This window comes from Elgaria multicarinata, chromosome 6 (assembly GCF_023053635.1).
Source record: "Elgaria multicarinata webbii isolate HBS135686 ecotype San Diego chromosome 6, rElgMul1.1.pri, whole genome shotgun sequence".
In the NCBI taxonomy this organism is placed as follows: Eukaryota; Metazoa; Chordata; class Lepidosauria; order Squamata; family Anguidae; genus Elgaria; species Elgaria multicarinata.
This window is the reverse complement of record NC_086176.1, coordinates 4,895,617-4,909,202: the sequence shown is the minus strand read 5'-3', so window position 1 is coordinate 4,909,202 and position 13,586 is coordinate 4,895,617.

Sequence of the window (13,586 nt, the reverse complement as noted above, 5' to 3'; positions counted from 1 at the left end):
TGGTTTTCAATGCGCTTCCATGGGTCTACTCTGAGTAGGACTATTTTCGTGTATCTTTATATACATAACGTAAGTTTTGTGTTTTGTTGCCCATTCTAGTTAAAGCCTTCAATAAAACGTTCCACAGGAGTGTTTACTATATATTGCAGTAGTCTGAGCGTTTTTGGTAACATATCACAAAAAGTCCTTTTTAAGAGAAACGCATGCCAATCTACTGATTTACATGGAAACCCGTTCTCACGGCCTGGTTTCCAATGCATTTCCATGGGTCTACTCTGAGTAGGACTATTTTCTTGTTTCTTTATATACATAATGTAAGTTTTTTGTTTTGTTGCCAATTCTATTTACACTCTGTAATAAGTTACTCTATTGGAATCTCTACTATACTGCAGGAGATTGAGCATTTCTGAAGTCACTGGTAACATCTCATTAATAAGCCCTTTTTAAGAAAAAAGCATTATCTGTCCATCCCCATCAAAACAGGCCAATACGCGTATATGTTGAAACATATTCTCCAGGCCTGGTTTCCAATGCGTTTCCATGGGTCTACTCTGAGTAGGACTATTTTCGTGTTTCGTATATACATAACGTAAGTTTTGTGTTTTGTTGCCAATTCTAGTTAAACCCTTCAATAAAACGTTCCACAGGAGTCTTTACTATATATTGCAGTAGTCTGAGCGTTTTTGGTAACATATCACAAAAAGTCCTTTTTAAGAGAAACGCATGCCAATCTACTGATTTACATTGAAACCCGTTCTCACGGCCTGGTTTCCAATGCATTTCCATGGGTCTACTCTCAGTAGAACTATTTTCTTGTTTCTTTATGTACATAACATTAGTTTTGTGTTTTGTTGCCAATTCTAGTTAAACCCTTCAATAAAACGTTCCACAGGAGTCTTTACTATATATTGCAGTAGTCTGAGCGTTTTTGGTAACATATCACAAAAAGTCCTTTTAAAGAGAAACGCATGCCAATCTACTGATTTACATTGAAACCCGTTCTCACGGCCTGGTTTCCAATGCATTTCCATGGGTCTACTCTGAGTAGGACTATTTTCTTGTTTCTTTATATACATAACGTAAGTTTTTTGTTTTGTTACCAATTCTATTTACACTCTGTAATAAGGCACTCTACTGGAATCTCTACTATACTGCAGGAGATTGAGCGTTTCTGAAGTCACTGGTAACATCTCATTAATAAGCCCTTCTTAAGAGAAAAGCATTATCTGTCCATCCCCATCAGAACAGGCCAATACGCATATACATTGAAACCCATTCTCACGGCCTGGTTTCGAATGAATTTCCATGGGTCTACTCTGAGTAGGACTATTTTCTTGTATCTTTATATACATAACGTAAGTTTTGTGTTTTGTTGCCAATTCCAGTTAAACCCTTCAATAAAACGTTCCACAGGAGTCTTTACTATATATAGCAGTAGTCTGAGCGTTTTTGGTAACATATCACAAAAAGAAACATGAGGAAAGTTTTTTGTTTTGTTGCCAATTCTATTTACACTCTGTAATAAGGCACTCTATTGGAATCTCTACTATACTGCAGGAGATTGAGCATATCTGAAGTCACTGGTAACATCTCATTAATAAGCCCTTTTTAAGAGAAAAGCATTATCTGTCCATCCTCATCAAAACAGGCCAATACGCGTATACGTTGAAACATGTTCTCCAGGCCTGGTTTCCAATGCGCTTCCATGGGTCTACTCTGAGTAGGACTATTTTCATGTTTCCGTATATACATAACGTAAGTTTTGTGTTTTGTTGCCAATTCTAATTAAACCCTTCAATAAAACGTTCCACAGGAGTCTTTTCTATATATTGCAGTAGTCTGAGCGTTTTTGGTAACATATCACAAAAAGTCCTTTTTAAGAGAAACGCATGCCAATCTACTGATTTACATTGAAACCCATTCTCACGGCCTGGTTTCCAATGCATTTCCATGGGTCTACTCTGAGTAGGACTATTTTCGTGTTTCTTTATATACATAACGTAAGTTTTGTGTTTTGTTGCCAATTCTATTTACACTCTGTAATAAGGCACTCTATTGGAATCTCTACTATACTGCCGGAGAGTGAGCGTTTCTGAAGTCACTGTTAACATCTCATTAATAAGCCCTTTTTAAGAGAAAAGCATTACCTGTCCATCCCCATCAAAACAGGCCAATACGCGTATACATTGAAACATGTTCTCCAGGCCTGGTTTCCAATGCACTTCCATGGGTCTACTCTGAGTAGGACTATTTTCTTGTTTCTTAATATACATAACGTAAGTTTTGTGTTTTGTTGCCAATTCTAGTTAAACCCTTCAATAAAACGTTCCACAGGAGTCTTTACTATATATTGCAGTAGTCTGAGCGTTTTTGGTAACATATCACAAAAAGTCCTTTTTAAGAGAAACGCATGCCAATCTACTGATTTACATTGAAAGCCGTTCTCACGGCCTGGTTTCCAATGCATTTCCATGGGTCTACTCTGAGTAGGACTATTTTCGTGTTTCTTTATATACATAACGTAAGTTTTGTGTTTTGTTGCCAATTCTATTTACACTCTGTAATAAGGCACTCTATTGGAATCTCTACTATACTGCAGGAGATTGAGCATTTCTGAAGTCACTGGTAGCATCTCATTAATAAGCCCTTCTTAAGAGAAAAGCATTATCTGTCCATCCCCATCAAAACAGGCCAATACGTGTATACATTGAAACCCATTCTCACGGCCTGGTTTCGAATAAATTTCCATGGGTCTACTCTGAGTAGGACTATTTTCTTGTTTCTTTATATACATAACGCAAGTTTTGTGTTTTGTTGCCAATTCTATTTACACTCTGTAATAAGGCACTCTATTGGAATCTCTACTATACTGCAGGAGATTGAGTGCTTCTAAAGTCACTGGTAACATCTCATTAATTAGCCCTTTTTAAGAGAAAAGCATTACAAAACAGGCCAATACGCGTATACATTGAAACATGTTCTCCAGGCGTGGTTTCCAATGCGTTTCCATGGTTCTACCCTGAGTAGGACTATTTTCGTGTATCTTTATATACATAACGTAAGTTTTGTGTTTTGTTGCCAATTCCAGTTAAACCCTTCAATAAAACGTTCCACAGGAGTCTTTACTATATATAGCAGTAGTCTGAGCGTTTTTGGTAACATATCACAAAAAGAAACATGAGGAAAGTTTTGTGTTTTCTTGCCAATTCTATTTACACTCTGTAATAAGGCACTCTATTGGAATCTCTACTATACTGCAGGAGATTGAGTGCTTCTAAAGTCACTGGTAACATCTCATTAATAAGCCCTTTTTAAGAGAAAAGCATTATCTGTCCATCCCCATCAAAACAGGCCAATACGCGTATAAATTTAAACATGTTCTCCAGGCCTGGTTTCCAATGCGCTTCCATGGGTCTACTTTGAGTAGGACTATTTTCGTGTATCTTTATATACATAACGCAAGTTTTGTGTTTTGTTGCCAATTCTATTTACACTCTGTAATAAGGCACTCTATTGGAATCTCTACTATACTGCAGGAGATTGAGCATTTCTGAAGTCACTGTTAGCATCTCATTAATAAGCCCTTTTTAAGAGAAACGCATTATCTGTCCATCCCCATCAAAACAGGCCAATACGCGTATACGTTGAAACATGTTCTCCAGGCCTGGTTTCCAATGCGTTTCCATGGGTCTACTCTGAGTAGGACTATTTTCTTGTTTCTTTATATACATAACGTAAGTTTTGTGTTTTGTTGCCAATTCTAGTTAAACCCTTCAATAAAACGTTCCACAGGAGACTTTACTATATATTGCAGTAGTCTGAGCGTTTTTGGTAACATATCACAAAAAGTCCTTTTTAAGAGAAACGCATGCCAGTCTACTGATTTACATTGAAACCCGTTCTAACGGCCTGGTTTCCAATGCATTTCCATAGGTCTACTCTGAGTAGGACTATTTTCGTGTTTCTTTATATACATAACGTAAGTTTTGTGTTTTGTTGCCAATTCTATTTACACTCTGTAATAAGGCACTCTATTGGAATCTCTACTATACTGCCGGAGAGTGAGCGTTTCTGAAGTCACTGTTAACATCTCATTAATAAGCCCTTTTTAAGAGAAAAGCATTACCTGTCCATCCCCATCAAAACAGGCCAATACGCGTATACATTGAAACATGTTCTCCAGGCCTGGTTTCCAATGCACTTCCATGGGTCTACTCTGAGTAGGACTATTTTCTTGTTTCTTAATATACATAACGTAAGTTTTGTGTTTTGTTGCCAATTCTAGTTAAACCCTTCAATAAAACGTTCCACAGGAGTCTTTACTATATATTGCAGTAGTCTGAGCGTTTTTGGTAACATATCACAAAAAGTCATTTTTAAGAGAAACGCATGCCAATCTACTGATTTACATTGAAAGCCGTTCTCACGGCCTGGTTTCCAATGCATTTCCATGGGTCTACTCTGAGTAGGACTATTTTCGTGTTTCTTTATATACATAACGCAAGTTTTGTGTTTTGTTGCCAATTCTATTTACACTCTGTAATAAGGCACTCTATTGGAATCTCTACTATACTGCAGGAGATTGAGCATTTCTGAAGTCACTGGTAGCATCTCATTAATAAGCCCTTCTTAAGAGAAAAGCATTATCTGTCCATCCCCATCAAAACAGGCCAATACGCGTATACATTGAAACCCATTCTCACGGCCTGGTTTCGAATAAATTTCCATGGGTCTACTCTGAGTAGGACTATTTTCTTGTTTCTTTATATACATAACGCAAGTTTTGTGTTTTGTTGCCAATTCTATTTACACTCTGTAATAAGGCACTCTAGTGGAATCTCTACTATACTGCAGGAGATTGAGTGCTTCTAAAGTCACTGGTAACATCTCATTAATTAGCCCTTTTTAAGAGAAAAGCATTACATGTCCATCCCCATCAAAACAGGCCAATACGCGTATACATTGAAACATGTTCTCCAGGCGTGGTTTCCAATGCGTTTCCATGGTTCTACCCTGAGTAGGACTATTTTCGTGTATCTTTATATACATAACGTAAGTTTTGTGTTTTGTTGCCAATTCCAGTTAAACCCTTCAATAAAACGTTCCACAGGAGTCTTTACTATATATAGCAGTAGTCTGAGCGTTTTTGGTAACATATCACAAAAAGAAACATGAGGAAAGTTTTGTGTTTTGTTGCCAATTCTATTTACACTCTGTAATAAGGCACTCTATTGGAATCTCTACTATACTGCAGGAGATTGAGTGCTTCTAAAGTCACTGGTAACATCTCATTAATAAGCCCTTTTTAAGAGAAAAGCATTATCTGTCCATCCCCATCAAAACAGGCCAATACGCGTATAAATTTAAACATGTTCTCCAGGCCTGGTTTCCAATGAGCTTCCATGGGTCTACTCTGAGTAGGAGTATTTTCGTGTATCTTTATATACATAACGTAAGTTTTGTGTTTTGTTGCCAATTCTAGGTAAAGCCTTCAATAAAACGTTCCACAGGAGTGTTTACTATATATTGCAGTAGTCTGAGCGTTTTTGGTAACATATCACAAAAAGTCCTTTTTAAGAGAAACGCATGCCAATCTACTGATTTAAATTGAAACCCGTTCTCACGGCCTGGTTTCCAATGCATTTCCATGGGTCTACTCTGAGTAGGACTATTTTCTTGTTTCTTTATATACATAACGTAAGTTTTGTGTTTTGTTGCCAATTCTATTTACACTCTGTAATAAGGCACTCTATTGGAATCTCTACTATACTGCAGGAGATTGAGCATTTCTGAAGTCACTGGTAACATCTCATTAATAAGCCCTTTTTAAGAAAAAAGCATTATCTGTCCATCCCCATCAAAACAGGCCAATACGCGTATATGTTGAAACATGTTCTCCACGCCTGGTTTCCAATGCGTTTCCATGGGTCTACTCTGAGTAGGACTATTTTCGTGTTTCGTATATACATAACGTAAGTTTTGTGTTTTGTTGCCAATTCTAGTTAAACCCTTCAATAAAACGTTCCACAGGAGTCTTTACTATATATTGCAGTAGTCTGAGCGTTTTTGGTAACATATCACAAAAAGGCCTTTTTAAGAGAAACGCATGCCAATCTACTGATTTACATTGAAACCCGTTCTCACGGCCTGGTTTCCAATGCATTTCCATGGGTCTACTCTGAGTAGGACTATTTTCGTGTTTCTTTATATACATAACGTAAGTTTTTTGTTTTGTTACCAATTCTATTTACACTCTGTAATAAGTAGGGATGTGCTCCGCTCCGATTAGGAGCGTAGAAGCAGTAGCGGATTGGCCTGCTCCGCCTTACCCAGAGGCGGAGTAGGAGCGGACCGCGGACCCCCTAGAAGCAAGGCGAAGAGAAGCGACCATTTTTCGGAGCTCCGAGTTCAGTCGGAGCGCTCCGGTCGCCATCTTGAAAACATTTCGCCATAGGATTGCATTGCGGCAAATAATCGCGCATAACTACGTTGTTTTTGAAGCTATCGTTCTGGAAATTCTTGTGCACAGAGAGTCGTGGATGGGGGTCATTTTGAGACCACTCTCACCTCTCTGCGTGCTGTGGTTCACGTGCAATATTTTTTTAAAAATCGGGTCAACCGCGGGGCTCAAACTGCGTTTCGGCTTTTCGCCCATAGGATTGCATTGAGGGAAAGAATCGGGGATAACTGGGGGGGGGTTTAAGCTATCGTTCTGAAAATTCTTGTGCACAGAGAGTCGTGGATGGGGGTCATTTTGAGACCACTCTCAACTTTCTGCGTGCTGTGGTTCACGTGCAATATTTTTTTAAAAATCGGGTCAACCGCAGGGCTCAAACGGCGTTTCGGCTTTTCGCCCATAGGATTGCATTGAGGGAAAGAATCGGGGATAACTGGGGGGGGGTTTAAGCTATCGTTCTGAAAATTCTTGTGCACAGAGAGTCGTGGATGGGGGTCATTTTGAGACCACTCTCAACTTTCTGCGTGCTGTGGTTCACGTGCAATATTTTTTTAAAAATCGGGGTTTGGGTTTTTTTTTTTTATTATTATTATTTTTTTGGAAGCGATGACAGGCACATTCAACTCCCAATCCTGATGAGAATTCATCTCCTCAGAAAGCATCCTCCTCCAATCCCAGCGTTGGAGGGGGGACTAAGGCAGACCCACCCTGAGAACTTTCTGTTTTGTGTCTCTTTGTGGGTTGGCGTTCGTGGAGGGAACACTTACTTAGCTAGTGCTCCTGCTTTGGAGATAGATTAATTTAATATAGGTTTAGTTTGGCGCGTGTGTGTGTTTGTTTGCTTCTTTCTGACTTGTAGCTTAGTTTGCCCTGTGTTTTCCCCTTACTTTGATTTAATATAAACTTTATTTTTGAATTTTGGAGTGTGTGGTTGGGTTGGTTGCCCCCCCCCTTCCCTGTATTAAAGCCTGACTGTTCTGCTTTTGTGAAAGCTTTCTTTTGAAAGCATACACACACTTTTTGTCCCATTTCCCTACATTTATATTCTTAAACATATTTTATTATATTCTTTCACATAGTCCATTAGTATATATTCTCATACATATTATATTAGTATTCATATTTTGTTCTTCTTATAGTAGTGGTTGGTTCTTTTTCCCCCTCCCCTCTCTTAAATCCTGATTGTGTTTCCTTCTATCTTCTATATACCAAATATACCAAAAAAATTGGATTCTCTTTTTCTTCTCTGTGTAACTTCGACGGAGTGGGCTGCTTTTGTCAAGTTCAACAGGCAGCCACAGATTGAGCATTTTGGGGAAAGCATACGCACACCATTTCCCTATTCTTAAACATATTATTATTATATTCTTTGACATAGTCTTAGTAGTCTATTAGTATACATTCTCATACATATTAGTAGTAGTATTCATATTTTGTTCTTCTTATAGTAGTGGTTGTCCCATTTCTTGTCCCATTTCCCTACATTTATTAGTAATATTCTAAAACATATTATTATATTCTTGTAGATATTCTTAGTAGTATATTCTCATACATATTAGTAGTAGTATATTTTATTGTTCTTGTCCCATTTCCCTACATTTAAACATATTATATTCTTCTTATACATATTCTTAGTAGTACCTTATACATAGTATTAGTAGTATTAATATTTTGTTAGTCATCATGAAAAGAGAAAGCAGGCGTGCTGAAAGCAGCAAGGCTCAGTCTGCCAGCAGGGCTTCCTCTCCTCCTGTGAAACTCAAACGGGCAACTCCTTGGCTGACTGCTCCAAAACAGAAGCAGGACAAGCAGCAGGCAGAGCCACTCTCTTCTGCAACTTGTGCCCGGCGTTCTCTTTTTGAGGGTGGGAATGGGAAAAGTGCCCGTTTGCAAGAGGCACGTGGCAGCAGTGCCATTAGAGGAGGAGGAGTATCCCCAACTCCTTCATTCTCCTTTCAGCCCACGAGCCCGCTGATGGACCTAGACGAGGTCCTCAGCACAGTGGAGGGGGGGGAGGAGGAGGAGGCGGTGGGCCTCCAGGATGTGGGGGCTGAGGAGGAGCAGCAGCAGGCCGAGGCTCTCTCCCCAGTCTCATCCCACACCCCTGTTTCTGTGGCAACACCAGAGAGCTCAGGCGGGCAATTGGTGGTGTCACCACAGAAACGAAAGACAAGCATCGTGTGGGACCACTTTGAGTTGGGAGCGGATCCCCGCTTTGCTGTCTGTCGCCACTGCAAACTCAGCCTAAGCAGGGGTTCATCGACAGGGCATTATGGAACCAGCAGCATGAAGATGCATCTTCATAGGCAGCACCAGGCGATCTTGCTGGGGAAAGAGGCGGGCAAGGCGACTGGTTCCAGGGGAAAGCCGAAGGCTGCTGCTGGCACTGCCACTCTAAGCTCTCCATCTCCCATCCCCACAAGGGTTAGGCAGGCAACCCTGCAGGACATGGGGTGGGGGAAGTATTGACCCACAAGATGGCGTTTTCCAATGCCCACCCAGGGTGCTACTGTGTTGGGGCATCTGCCGGGACTGACTCCTCCCCAATACTAGATCTATGACATGTCACTCTGCCTGCCCCTCTGCTAGCCTGTCCTCCTCGGTGACCGACTCGCTGGGATGGTTTGCGTTTGCAATGCGTGACTAACTGCAATGCTGGCTTAGAAACCAGCCATCACTTCCTTGTGCCCCCAGAAATGCCCGCAGCCTGCCTGCCTGCCTGCCCGCCTCCCCCGGGGTGCTGCTGTGGTGGGGCATCTGCCAGGACTGACTCCTCGCCTACTCTGCCTGCCTCTCTGCCCGCCTGGTGCCTGGTTTGCTCCCAATCGTCCTCCTCTGTGCCCCTCAAGGCGTAACTGCTGGCTTAGAAAGAAACAACCAGCCATCTTTGCCTCACTTTGCGCCCACTTATGGGTTGGTTTGCTATGCGTTAGTGCTCAAGCCATCCTTGCGGCACTACAATGCATGCTGCCTGCCTGCTTTCCATTGATGGTGCTATATAAATAAATAATAATAATAATAATAATTCTCCCCTTCCCGCCTTGCAGCGATGGTGTATGTGTCTTGCTTTGACTAAGGGGAGAAGTCCTTCCTGCGCTCACTTAGACTTTATCAAATTCAATAATCCCTTTTTCAAATGTGCCAGAAGATTTAGGGTTATCTCGTGGCATGTTGGGATTGCCTTGGAACTGGCCCCATTGAGCTGTCTGCAATTGCAACTTTAAATCCCTGACATACTGGAGTGTTCAAATTTCAAAAGTTCCCCTAACATCAGGGGATGATGGGATTGCCTTGAAACTTGGTGTCCATGGGGACACATGGGTAAGCTGTCATGGGACCAAAGGATAGGTTTCTAACGTGCAAATTGACGTAGTTGTAGAATGGGACTTGATTTGGGGTGAGTTAAAAAGTTTAAGCCGCGCCAAAAATCAGGGGATGATGGGATTTGCTTGCAACTTGGCGTGCATGTGGACACATGGATAAGCTCTCCTGGTGCCGAGTTTGAGGTTTCTAACATGCAAATTGACGGAGCTATCCCAAGGGGTGTGAATGGGGTGCCCGATTTTCATAAATTCCCCAAAAATCAGGGGATGATGGGATTGCCTTGAAACTTGGCGTGCATGTGGACACGTGGATAAGCTATCATGGTGCTGAGTTTGAGGTTTCTAACGTGCAAATTGACGTAGTTGTAGAATGGGACAATTTGGGGTGAGTTAAGCCATGCCAAAAATCAGGGGATGATGGGATTTGCTTGCAACTTGGCGTGCATGTGGACACATGGATAAGCTCTCCTGGTGCCGAGTTTGAGGTTTCTAACATGCAAATTGACGGAGCTATCCCAAGGGGTGTGAATGGGGTGCCCGATTTTCATAAATTCCCCAAAAATCAGGGGATGATGGGATTGCCTTGAAACTTGGCGTGCATGTGGACACGTGGATAAGCTATCATGGTGCTGAGTTTGAGGTTTCTAACGTGCAAATTGACGGAGCTATCTAAAGGGGTGTGAATTAGGGTTATGGGAGGTGCGTTAGAGGGTAGAGCCGCGCCAAAAATCAGGGGATGATGGGATTTGCTTGCAACTTGGCGTGCATGTGGACACATGGATAAGCTGCCCTGGTGCCGAGTTTGAGGTTTGTAACATGCAAATTGACGGAGCTATCCCAAGGGGTGTGAATGGGGTGCCCGATTTTCAAAAATTCGCCAAAAATCAGGGGATGATGGGATTGCCTTGAAACTTGGCGTGTGTGTGTATACGCCCATGAGGTGTCATGGTGCCAAACGTGAGGTTTCTAACTTCAACGGAAAAAAAGTTGTTTACTTTTTTAGCTTTCAATGCAAGCCTATGGGGGGGCAAAAACGGAGCTCCGGATCCGATCCGGAGCTCCGGGCGGAGCGGAGCGGAAGTGGGCGGAGCGGGGGCGGGGCGGAGCGACCCGCTCCGAAAAATGGCGGATCTGCAAGTGAAGCGGAGCGGGGGGTCCGTGCACACCCCTAGTAATAAGGCACTCTATTGGAATCTCTACTATACTGCAGGAGATTGACCGTTTCTGAAGTCACTGGTAACATCTCATTAATAAGCCCTTTCTAAGTGAAAAGCATTATCTGTCCATCCCCATCAGAACAGGCCAATACGCGTATACATTGAAACCCATTCTCACGGCATGGTTTCGAATAAATTTCCATGGGTCTACTCTGAGTAGGACTATTTTCTTGTTTCTTTATATACATAACGTAAGTTTTGTGTTTTGTTGCCAATTCCAGTTAAACCCTTCAATAAAACGTTCCACAGGAGTCTTTACTATATATAGCAGTAGTCTGAGCGTTTTTGGTAACATATCACAAAAAGAAACATGAGGAAAGTTTTGTGTTTTGTTGCCAATTCTATTTACACTCTGTAATAAGGCACTCTATTGGAATCTCTACTATACTGCAGGAGATTGAGCGTTTCTGAAGTCACTGGTAACATCTCATTAATAAGCCCTTTTTAAGAGAAAAGCATTATCTGTCCATCCTCATCAAAACAGGCCAATACGCGTATACGTTGAAACATGTTCTCCAGGCCTGGTTTCCAATGCGCTTCCATGGGTCTACTCTGAGTAGGACTATTTTCGTGTTTCCGTATATACATAACGTAAGTTTTGTGTTTTGTTGCCAATTCTAATTAAACCCTTCAATAAAACGTTCCACAGGAGTCTTTACTATATATTGCAGTAGTCTGAGCGTTTTTGGTAACATATCACAAAAAGTCCTTTTAAAGAGAAACGCATGCCAATCTACTGATTTACATTGAAACCCGTTCTCACGGCCTGGTTTCCAATGCATTTCCATGGGTCTACTCTGAGTAGGACTATTTTCTTGTTTCTTTATATACATAACGTAAGTTTTTTGTTTTGTTACCAATTCTATTTACACTCTGTAATAAGGCACTCTACTGGAATCTCTACTATACTGCAGGAGATTGAGCGTTTCTGAAGTCACTGGTAACATCTCATTAATAAGCCCTTCTTAAGAGAAAAGCATTATCTGTCCATCCCCATCAGAACAGGCCAATACGCATATACATTGAAACCCATTCTCACGGCCTGGTTTCGAATGAATTTCCATGGGTCTACTCTGAGTAGGACTATTTTCTTGTATCTTTATATACATAACGTAAGTTTTGTGTTTTGTTGCCAATTCCAGTTAAACCCTTCAATAAAACGTTCCACAGGAGTCTTTACTATATATAGCAGTAGTCTGAGCGTTTTTGGTAACATATCACAAAAAGAAACATGAGGAAAGTTTTTTGTTTTGTTGCCAATTCTATTTACACTCTGTAATAAGGCACTCTATTGGAATCTCTACTATACTGCAGGAGATTGAGCATATCTGAAGTCACTGGTAACATCTCATTAATAAGCCCTTTTTAAGAGAAAAGCATTATCTGTCCATCCTCATCAAAACAGGCCAATACGCGTATACGTTGAAACATGTTCTCCAGGCCTGGTTTCCAATGCGCTTCCATGGGTCTACTCTGAGTAGGACTATTTTCATGTTTCCGTATATACATAACGTAAGTTTTGTGTTTTGTTGCCAATTCTAATTAAACCCTTCAATAAAACGTTCCACAGGAGTCTTTTCTATATATTGCAGTAGTCTGAGCGTTTTTGGTAACATATCACAAAAAGTCCTTTTTAAGAGAAACGCATGCCAATCTACTGATTTACATTGAAACCCATTCTCACGGCCTGGTTTCCAATGCATTTCCATGGGTCTACTCTGAGTAGGACTATTTTCGTGTTTCTTTATATACATAACGTAAGTTTTGTGTTTTGTTGCCAATTCTATTTACACTCTGTAATAAGGCACTCTATTGGAATCTCTACTATACTGCCGGAGAGTGAGCGTTTCTGAAGTCACTGTTAACATCTCATTAATAAGCCCTTTTTAAGAGAAAAGCATTACCTGTCCATCCCCATCAAAACAGGCCAATACGCGTATACATTGAAACATGTTCTCCAGGCCTGGTTTCCAATGCACTTCCATGGGTCTACTCTGAGTAGGACTATTTTCTTGTTTCTTAATATACATAACGTAAGTTTTGTGTTTTGTTGCCAATTCTAGTTAAACCCTTCAATAAAACGTTCCACAGGAGTCTTTACTATATATTGCAGTAGTCTGAGCGTTTTTGGTAACATATCACAAAAAGTCCTTTTTAAGAGAAACGCATGCCAATCTACTGATTTACATTGAAAGCCGTTCTCACGGCCTGGTTTCCAATGCATTTCCATGGGTCTACTCTGAGTAGGACTATTTTCGTGTTTTTTTATATACATAACGTAAGTTTTGTGTTTTGTTGCCAATTCTATTTACACTCTGTAATAAGGCACTCTATTGGAATCTCTACTATACTGCAGGAGATTGAGCATTTCTGAAGTCACTGGTAGCATCTCATTAATAAGCCCTTCTTAAGAGAAAAGCATTATCTGTCCATCCCCATCAAAACAGGCCAATACGTGTATACATTGAAACCCATTCTCACGGCCTGGTTTCGAATAAATTTCCATGGGTCTACTCTGAGTAGGACTATTTTCTTGTTTCTTTATATACATAACGCAAGTTTTGTGTTTTGTTGCCAATTCTATTTACA